This window comes from Microcebus murinus, chromosome 31, assembly GCF_040939455.1.
Source record: "Microcebus murinus isolate Inina chromosome 31, M.murinus_Inina_mat1.0, whole genome shotgun sequence".
NCBI classification, from domain to species: Eukaryota; Metazoa; Chordata; class Mammalia; order Primates; family Cheirogaleidae; genus Microcebus; species Microcebus murinus.
Window position 1 is genome coordinate 2,241,974 of NC_134134.1, and position 17,126 is coordinate 2,259,099.

A 17,126-nucleotide genomic window follows, 5' to 3' on the forward strand; every position below is an offset into this window, starting at 1 on the left:
TGAAAAAAATGCTCCAATATTTTCCCCAACATTGCTCAACATCACAAAAATTTTAAGAGATAGACACCTTACATATATAATGAATGTGAAAAAATATTTATGCAAAAGATATACCTTAGAGAACCACAAAGAATTGATACTTAAAAATACTCTACAGATATAATGAATTTCAGAACACATTTAACGAAGAATCAAGTCTAAACAAATATCAGAGGATTCACAGTGCAATACACTAATGCACTAACACATTCACAGATTTCTTTAAACCAGGTTGTTGATTATAGAGTACTACCCAGTTAAAATAGTTAGTTGATTTACTTGTATGTCAGCTTTAAAAAGAGAGAGATTTTGTGAGAGTTATAATTACATGTAAAATATACTTTCTGGTCAGGATGGGGTAAAAATATAAAAAGATATAATTTTTTCCCTTTTGGACAAGAAAATATTAATGTTTATTCAACTTTAAAAACAGTAGATGGTATGCTTTCATTCTTAGTGTGTATGTGAATGTCTGTGGTTAATGATAGCTACATTGCATTTATTAGTAGTCTTTGTGTATTCAATAGGCATTATTCATGTACTTTTCCATGGGAAATTAAAATCACTGAAATGTAAGATTTATGAAGTGGAGAGGTACTATGGATTTTTCTTTTTTTTTTTTTTTTTTTTTTTTTTTTGGCATCACACAGGTCAGAATGGATTTTTCTTATAACAAACAGTATCTCAAGTGATGTATGATGTGGGTATACAGGCTAATATTCATCTCATTATAATCAGAATGAAAAAATTACAATATTAGAAATAACTTGTTTTAATATTATACATTATGATAGATAATAAAATCAAATGAAATTTGGAATATTTTTAGATAACATGTAAACTTAATTTGTTTCATTATATTAAAAATAATTTTAATGTGTCAAACATGTTGTAGATTTAACGAAGTGTTATTTTTGCACCAACTTTAACCTATCCAATGTTACTCAAAGTTGGAGATAATGTGTTGTAAAAATGTACTGTGGGGTTACCTAGTAAAAATACATCACTTGTGATCCTTTTTATCAGTGTCTCTACTGTGAAGAATAATGTTCCCGAAGCCTCTTTTTCATTATATTTATAATTACATTGTTACTATAATGCTTATAATAAAGATTTTGTACTTAATGAAAAGCCATACATTTCTTAACACAGCATGACTACTTATTACATTCTATCCTACATTTTTCTTTAAGTTGCAAAATTATCTCCTCCTGCAATAACTTCAGACACATGTATTTTATTTGAAATTAACCAATTACCAAAAAAAGAAAGTCTCACTAATAACCAAGTAAGTTTAGGATGCACCGTTTATGACAAATAGGGCTGTCCAGGCTTCTTTCTTCTTTGTTCACAGAAAATTATTATCTAGATAACATGTATGTAAAAGGATTTGCCTAGCTATGTCCAATAACAACTTTATGTTGTGCCTTTGAAATGTCTCAGTGGATTGGCACTGTGCACATCACATTCTGCTTTAATTGAGTGATAAGAGGGTTTTTTTTTCAATTCTCTTTTAACTTTGTGGATAGGTTTTCTGAGTTGGAGACTCTTTACTTTTAATATCTACTGAACACTTTCCAGAATTAAAAATGCAACATAAACATAAGATGTGCCCACCACTTCTAAATTAGAAGGGCTTTGGACACTAGATTCCTTCTTGGGCTTCCAGTCTGTAACCGGCAAGTCTGCAGCACAGAGCTTCACTGTCCCCACATTTGCAAACAGTAAGTTCTCTAGGCCTTTTTGGTGTCTACTGTCCCTCCAGAGCATACTTAGACCAGATTCCTGTGAATACCCTCTCATAGGATAAAAATCAGTAGTTCTATCCTTTCTCTAAATGCATCTCACATCTTTAGAACTGAAATGGATTCAGAGACCATGGGGCTCAGACAGAAATGGGAACAAGTTACTGTGCACTGTGTGTGACACATAAACTCCCTTTCTGCTTTCTGTTTTGCCCAAATGCCTGGAAGTGTGCATGAGTGCTACTGAATCCATGCCTCTTTAGAGACCTAAATCTGCAGATTTGAATTCTGAATGAAAGGTCTAAGGTTCCTCAAGATGCATTAGACAGGTTCCAAAGAGGAAATTTTCTTCCTGTTTTCCTTCCCTCTCTGTAAAAGCAAAGGATACACAAGTGTATACACACGTTGTATACACATGTTGTGTATCCTTTGCTTTTACAGAGGGAAGGAAACTAGACCTGGCCTCAACCTAGAATTCGCAAGACAGGGACATACTCTGGAATAAGGATGTACCAAAAACTCAGGGGAGACATATGCTGCAGTGTTAGAGATCAACATGGACTTGTAAGTTGAGTTTGAAAAAACCTTTTTGGGGTGAGTGTAGACAATTTTCTAGATCTTCTGTAATGTCGTATTATAATGTCTTATAATGTCTTGTATTATAATGTGTTGTGTAATGTCATACTATAATTGTGTTAGAGGAATAGAAAGGCTGACACCACATCTAAATTTTTCTGTAAATTATTGGACACATACTACTCACCTTTTCTGGCACAGCAAGGATTAAATCACACAATGTAAAGCCTTCTTTACAGTGTAACATACTATACTTTTGAGCACATAGCACGTGCTCAGTAGACATTGCATTATGCTGCTCTTCACTTTGGAAATTAAGCATATGTTGTGATGAGTGTAGGGCAAAAGGCAGTATGTATGCTGTGCTTGCTGTCTCTACCTGAGTTATAATAATAATGGATCTAGATTGAACAACATCACCACTAAAAGAGGACATGTCAAAAAACCCAATTAATGTACCCATTCCACACCACCAGACCACATTTCTTAGAGTGAGGCCACCAGTACCACATGATTTATATTCACAGTGATGTTTCAGAGACAATTTTAAGATAATTATCTCTGAGCCCAGGCTTTCAGTTAGGATAACCTGGCTAGATTGAAGAAACACCATCACCTGCCTGTTGGACTGGGTGGGAACATCCATGTGGTTTTAATTGTGCCCCACAGAATTCTAATTTGATACCAGCCTCAAGCATTAGGACTTCTGCATATAGTCATGTGAATTGAGTTTAGCCTTTGTTTTAGAGGGAAGTCACAGGTTCTGCTCTCTTGGGTTTGGTAGAGGCAGATCAGTTTTGTACAGATTCCCATTCCTGTAGCAGAATCTCCTGGCACCTGTAGCTAGGGGAGGTAACCAGAAGAAAAGACAGAAGATCCTCACTTTTTGGTCTCCATAAAGGAGCTGATCATAGATGAATTTTTTTATGACTAAGAACAAGTGAGTGTAGCCTTTCTGCATTTTATGTTCCTCCTGCTTGTGAATATTGTGGAAACAAGGGAACAAATTGTGCTGACTCCTTTAAGCGTAGTCTGAAGATTTAATTATAATTGTTCTACACAATCTCACCTGAAAAGGAATTTCAGAGTCGGAGAAGAGGAAGAAGAAATGGCTGGTTTTCAGGTAAGTGTGTCCCAATTAAGGGGTTGTGTCTACTCTTTCTCCTAGAAAGTCATGGAGAACTTTAGTTTTTTGAACTTGTAAAATTTACTTCTTTACTTCTGATATATATGCCTAAAAAGTTTTGTAACTACATGTTTTTCTTTATTCTTATGATAGTCAAGGAGATCTGGAATATCCTTCCTCCCTATATAACAGAACCTACTCTATATTCTCTCCCACAAGCTTCTTACTACAATAACCAAGTTTCATAAGAACTGTATGACATGTAATATTGAAAATGTTCCCATTGTGACAGGTCAAGATGCAATAGTGTGAATGTCTGAGATTTGTCCTGGGGATGGGATAGAGTCTTTGGATTTGAGTGAGGAAGGGAAACATGTACTCTCAATGTTTGATCTGGATGCTTCATTAGCTCTACATAAAATATCATTAGGAAAATTTCAAAAGAAGATAGCATTGATTGAAAAGAATAACCACAAAATTATGGAGAAAAACGAAACTAGAAGAGTTGCTCTGTATGATGCTAAACTATTTAGATACATTATTAAAGACAACAAAATATAGGAAGTATCAGTATCTGAAATTTGTATAAATTGATGATTCTTCATGGTTACATATTGTTGGCCACTACCATCCCAGCAGTGATTTGTGTCCTCCTCTTTGCAACGATGCCTAACACCAATTTGTGCAGCTAAAGTTATGTTAATTTCATTCACTTGCTTAAGATGCTCTCTGACAGATTCATCCAATATAAAGTTAATTGTTTTTTTTTTCTTTTTTGTTAAGAGTCTTGTGGAGATTTACTGACTGCTGTGCATGAGGCATCACATTAAATCTGGAAGTGCTAATTTATTCTTATACATTGCTTTGAAAAATGAGGGCTATTATTTGTGTTCTGTTCAGATGAACTGAGATAAATTCAAAGTCTACCACTTATTGGATATTGACAATATACTCTCCTTAGGCAAGCAGCATTGTTATCAGTAGTTGTATTATGTGACAGGCAGAGATTCAGACTACACCCCAGATCTACTGAATCAGATCCTGCATTTAAAAAAAAATCTCCAGGTCTTTATTGTACTGATCAAAATTATGTGATACTTTCTAAATCTCTATGTTTCCCTATGTGAGAAATATGCACAATTTACTGATATGTAAATATAACACCCATAAATTTATATTACTGTACTGAGGCCTTTAATTTTGTATTAAATACTTTATCCTCTAAAGCAGAATCATATGCACACAGTTTCATACATCTTTTCCGATCCTCATTCCTGTGAATAAGAGAATATGTTCAAGAATATCAATATGCTCAAAAATATCACACTGGATAATTCTAGTCACTCATATGTCAGAAAAATTTCTCATAACTTATTTTCCTTTTAGTCAAATTAATAACTCTCTCTATGGCCACTTAGGAAATATGTGTCTTTTTATAGGAGATGGTGACATTTCTGGATGTGGCTGTAGAATTCTCTCCAGAAGAGTGGGCATGACTTGACAATGCTTAGAGGAATTTGTATAGGGATGTGATGTTGGAGAACTATGGAAACCTGGTCTCACTTGGTGAGGATCACTTATGTACAGAATTCCTTTTCCACATTAAAGCCATTAGTATATTTTGTATATAGTTCCTTAAAAGTATCTACTTTACATGAATGAATTTTATATCCATGCTTTTACAGAAAATTTGAAGATTGTTGTTGTGTAAAATAAAATCATTAGATGTCTCATGTTATGTTGAACCTTACCCTTTCTTGGACTGATATGTATATTTCACACTAGATTAGTGGTTACTCCAGAAATCAGGGTATATAATTGTTGCCTGCAACTTAGAATAGAATTTCCACCTTTTATTTATTTAGTGCTAGTGGGAATTGGTGCTCTAGTCATAAAGTAGAAATAATTTTTTATCATTCTACAGGGTCTGTGAGAAAACAATACGTTGCAAACGAATTTTATAGAATTTTCTGTAATGTTGTGTTTACTAAGGATAATACTGCATTAGTAATTGGAAAGTCTTCAGTAAGAGTCATGTGAAATTTTTCTAATGAAACAGGTCTTGCTGTCTCAAAGCCAGAGCTGATTGCATGTCTGGAGCAAAGGATAGAGCCCTGGATTATGAAGAAAGAGGAAACAACAGTTAAATATCCAGGTAGGGTGAGATTCAGTGAAGCACATAACAAATGTTAGAGAGGTATATCTCAAAGAGGAAGGCAGATATTAAAAAGTGGCTTGGAATATTCTGTTCAGTTGGAAATGATTTTTAGAAGCCTGTGTAAGGTGCTCTTTATCTTCCAGAAGGACATCTTTTGTCCCAGGCTCTTTAACTCTCTAAGAATTCTACCCATGAAGTGATCATCCTTAGAAGTCAGTGAGAGCCATACTTCTTGTGATAGCTTATAAGGGACTACATTATCTATTAGCATTGCTAATAGACGTGACTATCTGTGCAGGAGGACTTTATGAGTTATGGGACTATCTGTGCATATTTTGAAGACCACTACATTAAATCATCTTTTGACAGGGTTTTGCTCTCCTGCCATTTCTTGAGTACAGTGGCTGATCATAGCTCACTGCAAACTCAAACATCTGGGCTCCAGGCATCCTAATACCTCAGTCTTCCAAGTAGCTGGAACTATGGGCATGAATTACCATGGCCAGCCTTTATATTTCATTATTATTATTATCTGGTAAAAATGGAATCTCCTTATGTTGCTAGGGCTGGTATAAAATCCTGGCCTCAAGTGATCCTTCTTGCTTGGCCTCCAAAAGTGCTGGGATTATACGTGTGATCCTCCATGCCCAGCTCCCTGTTTTAAGTTCCTTTTGATGTGTCATTTCTGAAATGTGTAAAGGGGAACAGTGGAGATATTTGGATTTGTTTCTGTAATACCAGAAACCCTAGGGAAAGATAGTCATATTTTCTGCATCATGATTTCCAATTCTAAGTTTTCAGAGGCAAGTCTACAGAAAGTGAGGCTCACTAACTTTGTACAAATGCATAGCCTCTGCCTAAATGTAAGAAAATCTAATGTTATTTCACTTCTAACTAATCTTTTTCTAGTATAAATAAGAGTAAATTTTCAACTTTATTATAGCCAAATACCAAAACTATAATATACTATATTTTGCACTCTTACCCTATAGAATTCCAAAATAATCTGTCTCATTCGGTGCTTCACATACATGAATATATTTATATTCCCAATTGATTCACAATATTTTGATAACTTATATTCCATAATTTCCCCCTGTTTAGTAGCATCAGAATTGTGCCATTCATATGTGTGTATGTGTGCATATATTTCTGCGTATGGGGTGTTTAATGGGTGGAAGTTTCCACAAATAAGAATTGTATCACTGTATATATTTATTGTACACACTGTAGTGATCAGATGTGTGTATAAATAGTAAAACAATATAATAAAGGGCATAAACTATTCCATCATCTCACATATTTACCATTTAATTATACTGAGAAAATTTATTAATAGAGAGGTCTATGGTCTTAACAAATTTTAAGCATATAAAACATTATTAATAACCCTAATCAAGTTGCCATACAATAGATCTCCAAGATCTATTCATCTTATAACTAAAAGATTTTAACTTAAACATCTCCTCATTTTTCCTGACTCTACACCCTGGAAACCACTGTTGTACTCTTGTTTTTTGTAAATTCAACTTTTAAAACTTATTATCCATAGCAATATTTATCTTTCTGGGAATGGCATAATGCCTACTACATCCATCCATGTTGTTGAAATGGCAGGATATTTATCATTTTCATGCCTTAGTAATAGTATGTGGTATGTGTTTGTACAATCATTTTTTAGTCTATTCATCATAAGCAGTCATTTAGTTTGTTTCCATTTTCTTGGCAAATGTGCATAATGCTGTGATATATATGGAGGTGCAGAATCTTCTTAAGATACTGATTTTTCATGGTTATACTCATAGGTAGAAACGGTGAATTACAAGGCAGTTGTATTATTTACATTTTTTAACAAATCTCTATGGTGACACTGTCCATTTACAATCAATAACAGTGTACAGGGATTGCTTTCTTGCACACTCTTGTCCACACTTTTTATGTCTCTTCTTTTGGACATTAGCCATTTTAACAGTTGTGAGCTGATACCTTATCATAGATTTCATTTGTGTTTACATGATGTTTTGGTGATGCTGAGTTAGTCTTCGTGTTTCCTGTTGTATACTGGTATGTTTTCTTTGAAAAAAATCTACATAAACTTTTGCTTATTTTGAAGTGGGTGATGACATTGTTTTGCATTTGGGGTGTTAACATATTATGCAATATAAAATTTGAAAATATATTCTTCTGTCCTATAAGTTTTCTTATTTTGTTTTTTTCCTTGCTGTGCAGAGGTTGGACAAGCTGTTTGAAGATATAATAGAGGAAAATTTCCCAGGCCTTGCTCAAAATCTTGATATACAAGTTCAAGAAGCTCAGAGGACCCCTGGGAGATTCAACGCAAACAGGAAGACGTCACGACATGCAGTCATCAGACTGACCAAAGTATCAACTAAAGAGGCCCTTCTAAGAGCTGTAAGACAAAAGAAGCAAGTAACATACAAGGGAAAGCCAATTCGAATAACATCAGACTTCTCTAATGAGACTTTACAAGCAAGGAGGGACTGGGGCCCCATTCTCACTCTTTTGAAACAAAACAATGCCCAGCCTAGAATATTATTCCCTGCAAAACTAAGCTTTGTATATGAAGGAGAAATAAAAACATTCTCAGACAAGCAAAGGCTCAGAGAATTCACCAAGACAAGACCAGCCCTACAAGAAGTACTTAAAACAGCGTTATGCACGGAACATCATAATAATAACCCACGAATATAAAAACAACCAAAACCCAAAGATATTAAAGGCCAGATATTACAATGGCTCAAGACAGAAATCATAGCAACAACATCCAACCCAACAGAATGATCAGTAATCTACCTTACCTATCAGTTCTCTCAATTAATGTGAATGGCTTAAACTCTCCACTCAAGAGACATAGGCTGGCTGAATGGATAAGAAAATATAGGCCAAGTATATGCTGTCTACAGGAAACACATCTAACCTGCAAGGATGCATATAGACTAAAAATAAAAGGGTGGAGATCAATATTCCAAGCAAATAGAAGCCAAAAGAAGGCTGGTGTGGCAGTTCTAATTTCAGATGATTTAGTTTTTAAACCAACAAAAATAGTAAAAGACAAAGAGGGTCATTATATAATGGTGAAGGGCACAGTCCAACAAGAAGAGATAACAATTGTAAATATATATGCACCCAACTTAGGTGCACCCAGGTTCATAAAGCAAACCTTACTGGAGCTAAGCAAATGGATTAATAGCAACTCCATAATCGCCGGAGATTTCAACACCCCACTGACGGCACGAGACAGATCCTCCAAACAGAAAATTAATAAAGAAATAATGGACTTAAACAAAACTCTAGAACAATTGGGTCTGACAGACATCTACAGAACATTCTACCCAAAATCCAATGAATATACGTTCTTCTCATCAGCTCATGGGACATTCTCTAAGATTGACCATATCCTAGGACACAAAGAAAATCTCAAGAAATTTAAAAAAATAGAAATCATACCATGTACCTTCTCAGATCACAGTGGAATAAAACTAGAAATCAACCCTAACAGAAACTCACAATTCTACACAAAAACGTGGAAATTAAACAACCTCCTACTAAATGATTACTTCGTAAATGAAGAAATCAAGACGGAAATAAAAAAGTTCTATGAAGAAAATGACAATGGAGAGACAAGTTATCAACTCCTCTGGGACACAGCTAAAGCAGTTCTGAGAGGAACGTTTATCTCCATAAATGCCTATAACCAAAAGACAAGAAGATCACAAATAGACAATCTAATGAAACGACTCAAAGAGCTGGAAAAAGAAGAACAGACCAACCCCAAACCCAGCAGAAGAAGTGAAATCAACAAGATCAAATCAGAACTAAATGAAATTGAAAACAGGAAAGCTATTCAGAAGATTAATAAAACAAAAAGTTGGTTCTTTGAAAAAATAAACAAAATTGACACACCATTGGCTAAGCTAACCAAAAGCAGAAAAGAGAAATATCTAATAAGCTCCATCAGGAATAAAAAGGGAGATATCACAACTGATCCCAAAAAGATACAAGATACAATTTATGAATACTACAAAAATCTTTATGCACACAAACTGGAAAATGTGGAGGAAATGGACAAATTTCTAGAAACACACAGCCTCCCTAGGCTCAACCAGGAAGAAATAGATTCCCTGAACAGACCAATCTCAACAGCTGAAATAGAAACAACAATTAAAAATCTCCCTAAAAAGAAAAGTCCCGGTCCAGATGGCTTCACACCTGAATTTTACCACACTTACAAAGAAGAACTAGTACCTATCTTGCAGAAACTATTCCACAACATCGAGAAGAACGGAAACCTCCCCGACACCTTTAATGAAGCGAAAATTACTCTGATACCAAAACCAGGAAAGGATGCAACAAAAAAAGAAAACTACAGACCAATATCCCTAATGAATATAGATGCAAAAATTTTCAACAAAATCTTAGCTAACCGAATCCAGACACTTATGAAAAAAATAATCCACCACGACCAAGTGGGCTTCATCCCAGGGATGCAGTGATGGTTCAACATACGTAAATCTATAAATGCAATTCACCACATAAACAGAAGCAAAAACAAAGACCACATGATTCTTTCAATAGATGCAGAAAAAGCTTTTGACAAAATTCAACACCCTTTCATGATACGAACACTTAAGAAAATAGGCATAGAAGGGACATACCTAAAAATGATACAAGCCATATATGACAGACCCATAGCCAACATCATACTGAATGGGGAAAGATTGAAATCATTCCCACTTAGAACTGGAACCAGACAAGGCTGCCCACTATCTCCACTTCTGTTCAACATAGTGCTGGAAGTCTTGGCTACAGCAATCAGACAGGAATATGGAATCAAAGGTATCCAAATAGGGGCAGAAGAGATCAAACTTTCACTGTTTGCTGATGATATGATACTGTATCTAGAAAACCCCAAGGATTCAACCAAGAAACTCCTGGAACTGTCAATGAATTTAGTAAAGTCTCAGGATACAAAATCAATACACAGAAATCAGAGGCATTCATATACGCCAACAACAATCTAATTGAAAACCAAATCAAAGACTCAATTCCCTTCACAATAGCAAGAAAGAAATTAAAGTACCTAGGAATATATTTAACCAAAGAGGTAAAAGACCTCTACAGGGAGAACTATGAAACACTGAGGAAGGAAATAGCAGAGGATGTAAACAGATGAAAATCCATACCATGCTCATGGATCGGCAGACTCAATATCATCAAAATGTCTATACTACCCAAACTGATCTACAGATTCAATGCAATGCCTATTAAAATCCCATCAGCATTCTCACAGATATAGAAAAAATAATTTTACGCTTTGTATGGAACCAAAGAAGACCCCGAATATCAAGAGCAATTCTAGGCAACAAAAACAAAATGGGAGGCATTAATATGCCAGATATCAAACTATACTACAAAGCTGTAGTAATTAAAACAATATGGTATTGGCACAAAAACAGGAATATTGACCAGTGGAACAGATGTGAGAATCCTGATATAAAACCATCCTCTTATAGCCATCTAATCTTTTACAAAGCAGACAAAAACATATGCTGGGGAAAAGAATCTCTCTTCAATAAATGGTGCTGGGAAAACTGGATAGCCACCTGTAGAAGTCTAAAACAGGACCCACACCTTTCACCTCTCACAAAAACCAACTCACGCTGGATAACAGACTTAAACCTAAGGTATGAAACTATTAGAACTCTAGAGGAAAAAGTTGGAAACACTCTCCTAGACATCGGCCTGGGCAAAGAGTTTATGAAGAAGTCCCCAAAGGCAATCACAGCAGCAACAAAAATAAATAAATGGGACATGATCAAACTACAAAGCTTCTGCACAGCCAAAGAAATAGTCATGAAAGTAAACAGACAACCTACAGAATGGGAGAAAATTTTTACATCCTATGCATCCGATAAGGGACTGATAACTAGAATATACTTAGAACTCACGAAAATCAGGAAGAAAAAATCAAATAACCCCATTAAAAAGTGGGCAGAGGACTTGAACAGAATCTTTTCTAAAGAAGAAAGAAGAATGGCCAACAAACATATGAAGAAATGCTCAACATCTCTAATCATCAGGGAAATGCAAATCAAAACCACAATGAGATATCACTTAACCCCAGTGAGAATGGCCTTTATCAAAAAATCTCCAAACAATAAATGCTGGCATGGTTGCGGAGAGAGAGGAACACTCCTACACTGCTGGTGGGACTGCAAACTAGTTCAACCTCTGTGGAAAGCAATATGGAGATATCTTAAAGCGATACAAGTGAATCTACCATTTGATCCAGCAATCCCATTGCTGGGCATCTACCCAAATGGTCCAGTGACACTCTTCAAAAAAGACACCTGCACTCGAATGTTTATAGCAGCACAATTCATAATTGCAAGGCTGTGGAAACAGCCCAAGTGTCCATGAATCCAAGAATGGATTAATAATATGTGGTATATGTATACCATGGAGTACTATTCAGCTCTAAGAAACAATGGTGATATAGCACATCTTATATTTTCCTGGTTAGAGCTGGAACCCATACTACTAAGTGAAGTATCCCAAGAATGGAAAAACAAGCACCAGATATATTCTCCAGCAAACTGGTATTAACTGAGTAGCACCTAAGTGGACACATAGGTGCTACAGTAATAGGGTATCGGGGAGGTGGGAGGGGGGAGGGGGGCGGGTATATACAAACATAACAAGTGAGATGTGCACCATCTGGGGGATGGTCATGATGGAGACTCAGACTTTTGGGGGAAGGGGGGGAAATGGGCATTTATTGAAACCTTAAAATCTGTACCCCCATAATATGCCAAAATAAAAAAAAAAAAAAAACAAAAAACAAGTGGATCTTTCCCCTCCCACCATATAGCTGATTTGCTCTCCTTGTATATTTAAATTACGCACGGAACATCATAATAATAACCCACGAATATAAAAACCAAAACCCAAAGATATTAAAGGCCAGATATTACAATGGCTCAAGACAGAAATCATAGCAACAACATCCAACCGAACAGAATGATCAATAATCTACCTTACCTATCAGTTCTCTCAATAAATGTGAATGGCTTAAACTCTCCACTCAAAAGATATAGGCTGGCTGAATGGATAAGAAAATACAGGCCAAGTATATGCTGTCTTCAGGAAACACATCTTACTTTCAAGGATGCATATAGACTAAAAATAAAAGGATGGAGATCAATATTCCAAGCAAATAGAAGCAAAAAGAAGGCCGGTGTGGCAGTTCTAATTTCAGACCATTTAGTTTTTAAACCAACAAAAGTAGTGAAAGGATAATGGTGAAGGGCACAGTTCAACAAGAAGAGATAACAATTTTAAATATAAATGCACCCAACTTAGGTTCACCCAGATTCATAAAGCAAACCTTACTGGAGCTAAGCAAATGGATTAATAGCAACTCCGTAATCGCCGTAGATTTCAACACCCCACTGACGGCATGAGACAGATCCACCAAACAGAAAATTAATAAAGAAATAATGGACTTAAACAGAACTAAACGAAATTGAAAACAGGGAAGCTATTCAGGAGATCAATAAAACAAAAGTTGGTTCTTTCAAAAAATAAAAAAAAAGACACACCATTGGCTAAGCTAACGAAAAGCAGAAAAGAGAAATCTCTAATAAGCTCCATCAGGAACAAAAAAGGAGATATCACAACTGATCCCAAAGAGATACAAGGTACAATTTATGAATACTACAAAAATCTTTACGCACACAAACTGGAAAATGTGGAGGAAATGGACAAATTTCTATAAACACCAGCCTGCCTAGGCTCAACCAGGAAGAAATAGATTCCCTGAACAGACCAATATCAACAGCTGAAATAGAAACAACAATTAAAAATCTCCCTAAAAAGAAAAGTCCCGGTCCAGATGGCTTCACACCTGAATTTTACCACACTTACAAAGAAGAACTAGTACCCATCTTGCAGAAACTATTCCACAACATCGAGAAGAACGGAAACCTCCCCGACACCTTATATGAAGCGAATATTACTCTGATACGAAAACCAGGAAAGGATGCAACAAAAAAAGAAAACTACAGACCAATATCCCTAATGAATATAGATGCAAAAATTTTCAACAAAATCTTAGATAACCACTAATCAGACACTTATGAAAAAAATAATCCACCACGACCAAGTGGGCTTCATCCCAGGGATGCAGTGATGGTTCAACATACATAAATCTATAAATGCAATTCACCACATAAACAGAAACAAACACAACAACCACATGATTCTTTCAATACATGCAGAAAAAGCTTTTGACAAAATTCAACACCCTTCCATGATACGAACACTTAAGAAAATAGGCATAGAAGGGACATACCTAAACATGATACAAGCCATATATGACAGACCCATAGCCAACATCATACTGAATGAGGAAAAATGGAAATCATTCCCACTTAGAACTGGAACCAGACAAGGCTGCCCACTATCTCCACTTCTGTTCAACATAGTGCTGGAAGTCTTGGCTACAGCAATCAGACAGGAAAATGGAACCAAATGTATCCAAATAGGGGCAGAAGAGATCAAACTTTCACTGTTTGCTGATGATATGATATTGTATCTAGAAAACCCCAAGGATTCAACCAAGAAACTCTTGGAACTGATTAATGAATTTAGTAAAGTCTCAGGATACAAAATCAATACACAGAAATCAGAGGCATTCATATACGCCAACAACAATCTAATTGAGAACCAAATCAAAGACTCAATTCCCTTCACAATAGCAACAAAGAAATTAAAGTACCTAGGAATATATTTAACCAAAGAGGTAAAAGACCTCTACAGGGAGAACTATGAAACACTGAGGAAGGAAATAGCAGAGGATGTAAACAGATGAAAATCCATACCATGCTCATGGATCGGCAGACTCAATATCATCAAAATGTCTATACTACCCAAACTGATCTACAGATTCAATGCAATACCTATTAAAATCCCATCAGTATACTTCACAGATATAGAAAAAATAATTTTACGCTTTGTATTTAACCAAAAAACCCCGAATATCAAGAGCAATTCTAGGCAACAAAAACAAAATGGGAGGCATTAATATGCCAGATATCAAACTATACTACAAAGCTGTAGTAATTAAATCAATATGGTATTGGCACAAAAATAGGAATATTGACCAGTGGAACAGATGTGAGAATCCTGAAATAAAACCATCCTCATATAGCCATCTAATCTTTGACAAAGCAGACAAAAACATACGCTGGGGAAAAGAATCCCTTTTCAATAAACGGTGCTGGGACAACTGGATAGTCACCTGTAGAAGGCTAAAACAGGACCCACACCTTTCACCTCTCACAAAAACCAACTCACGCTGGATAACAGACTTAAACCTAAGGTATGAAACTATTAGAACTCTAGAGGAAAAAGTTGGAAACACTCTCCTAGACATCGGCCTGGGCAAAGAGTTTATGAAGAAGTCCCCAAAGGCAATCACAGCAGCAACAAAAATAAATAAATGGGACATGATCAAACTACAAAGCTTCTGCACAGCCAAAGAAATAGTCATGAAAGTAAACAGGCAACCTACAGAATGGGAGAAAATTTTTGCATCCCATGCATCCGATAAGGGACTGATAACTAGAATATACTTAGAACTCACGAAAATCAGGAAGAAAAATCAAATAACCCTGGCCGGGCCCGGTGGCTCACGCCTGTAATCCTAGCTCTTGGTAGGCCGAGGTGGGCGAATTGCTCAAGGTCAGGAGTTCAAAACCAGCCTGAGCAAGAGCGAGACCCTGTCTTTACTATAAATAGAAAGAAATTAATTGGCCAACTGATATATATATATATGTATAAAAAATTAGCCGGGCATGGTGGCTCATACCTGTAGTCCCAGCTACTTGGGAGGCTGAGGCAGAAGGATCGCTCAAGCCCAGGAATTTGAGGTTGCTGTGAGCTAGGCTGATGCCACGGCACTCACTCTAGCCTGGACAACAAAAGGAGACTCTGTCTCAAAAAAAAAAATCAAATAACCCCATTAAAAAGTGGGCAAAGGACTTGAACAGAAACTTTTCTAAAGAAGACAGAAGAATGGCCAACAAACATATGAAAAAATGCTCAACATCCCTAATCATCAGGGAAATGCAAATCAAAACCACAATGAGATATCACTTAATCCCAGTGAGAATGGCCTTTATCAAAAAATCTCCAAACAATAAATGCTGGCATGGTTGCGCAGAGAGAGGAATACTCCTACACTGCTGGTGGGACTGCAAACTAGTTCAACCTCTGTGGAAAGCAATATGGAGATATCTTAAAGCGATACAAGTGAATCTACCATTTGATCCAGCAATCCCATTGCTGGGCATCTACCCAAAAGATCCAATGACACTCTACAAAAAAGACACCTGCACTCGAATGTTTATAGCAGCACAATTCATAATCAAAAGGCTGTGGAAACAGCCCAAGTGCCCATCAATCCAAGAATGGATTAATACAATGTGGTATATGTATACCATGGAGTACTATTCAGCTCTAAGAAACAATGGTGATATAGCACATCTTATATTTTCCTGGTTAGAGCTGGATCCCATACTACTAATTGAAGTATCCCAAGAATGGAAAAACAAGCACCAGATATATTCTCCAGCAAACTGGTATTAACTGAGTAGCACCTAAGTGGACACATAGGTACTACAGTAATAGGGCTTTGGGCAGGTGGGAGGGGGGCGGGTATATACATACATAATGAGTGAGATGTGCACCATCTGGGGGATGGTCATAATGCAGACTCAGACTTTGGGGGGGGAATGAGCATTTATTGAAACCTAAAAATCTGTACCCCCATAATATGCCGAACTAAAAAAAAAAAAAGAAAAATAAATACTAACAAACGCAGGCCACCTCCTTATTTCGTATTTCCTGTAATTTCACTAGTCTGTGAAATTTAATAATCTGGAAACTATTGGCCCAGAACATCCATGTGTGTTTACAATTTGTCGGCACCTTTCTCCTGGGAACACGGTGAGAGCAGCACCTGGGAGGGCGGGCCCGTAGGGAGCTCACAGTCTGAGTTCCCAGGAGTCAGGTTTAGGGTCCCAAATGGGAAGGTCCCATTCCCTGGAGGTGCCTCCGGCTGGTGGCTGTATTGTCTCTCTGGGCAGCCACGGGTAGGGTCGGCCGAGAGGAGGAGGAGGCAATATGGTGCCTTCTGCCCGGCTCGGGTCTGTGCACACGGAGATGCCCGGAGGAAGTTGGGAACCTGGTGCCACGTCTGCTACAGGCTCACCGTTGGCAGGCGGCGGTGGTCTCTGGGCTGGTGTCCGCAGGTCTCTCCACCTGCTGGGGAGCCCACCAGCAGTCCCGAATGCAGGGGGGGGAAACAGCAAATCCACCTACCTTTGCTGCTGGTCTCCGGGCTGCTCCAGTGGTCTCAGCCTCCAGTTCTCCTCCGCAGCCTCCTCCCGTGGAGTCT

General features: G+C 36.9%; 1 protein-coding gene across 1 annotated transcript in view; it reads left to right on the plus strand.

The window, feature by feature from the left end:
* Positions 1-17,126, plus strand: part of LOC109730340 (uncharacterized) — a 140,139-nt gene that overhangs the window by 95,153 nt on the left and 27,860 nt on the right. The gene's annotated exons all lie outside the window — the stretch shown is intronic.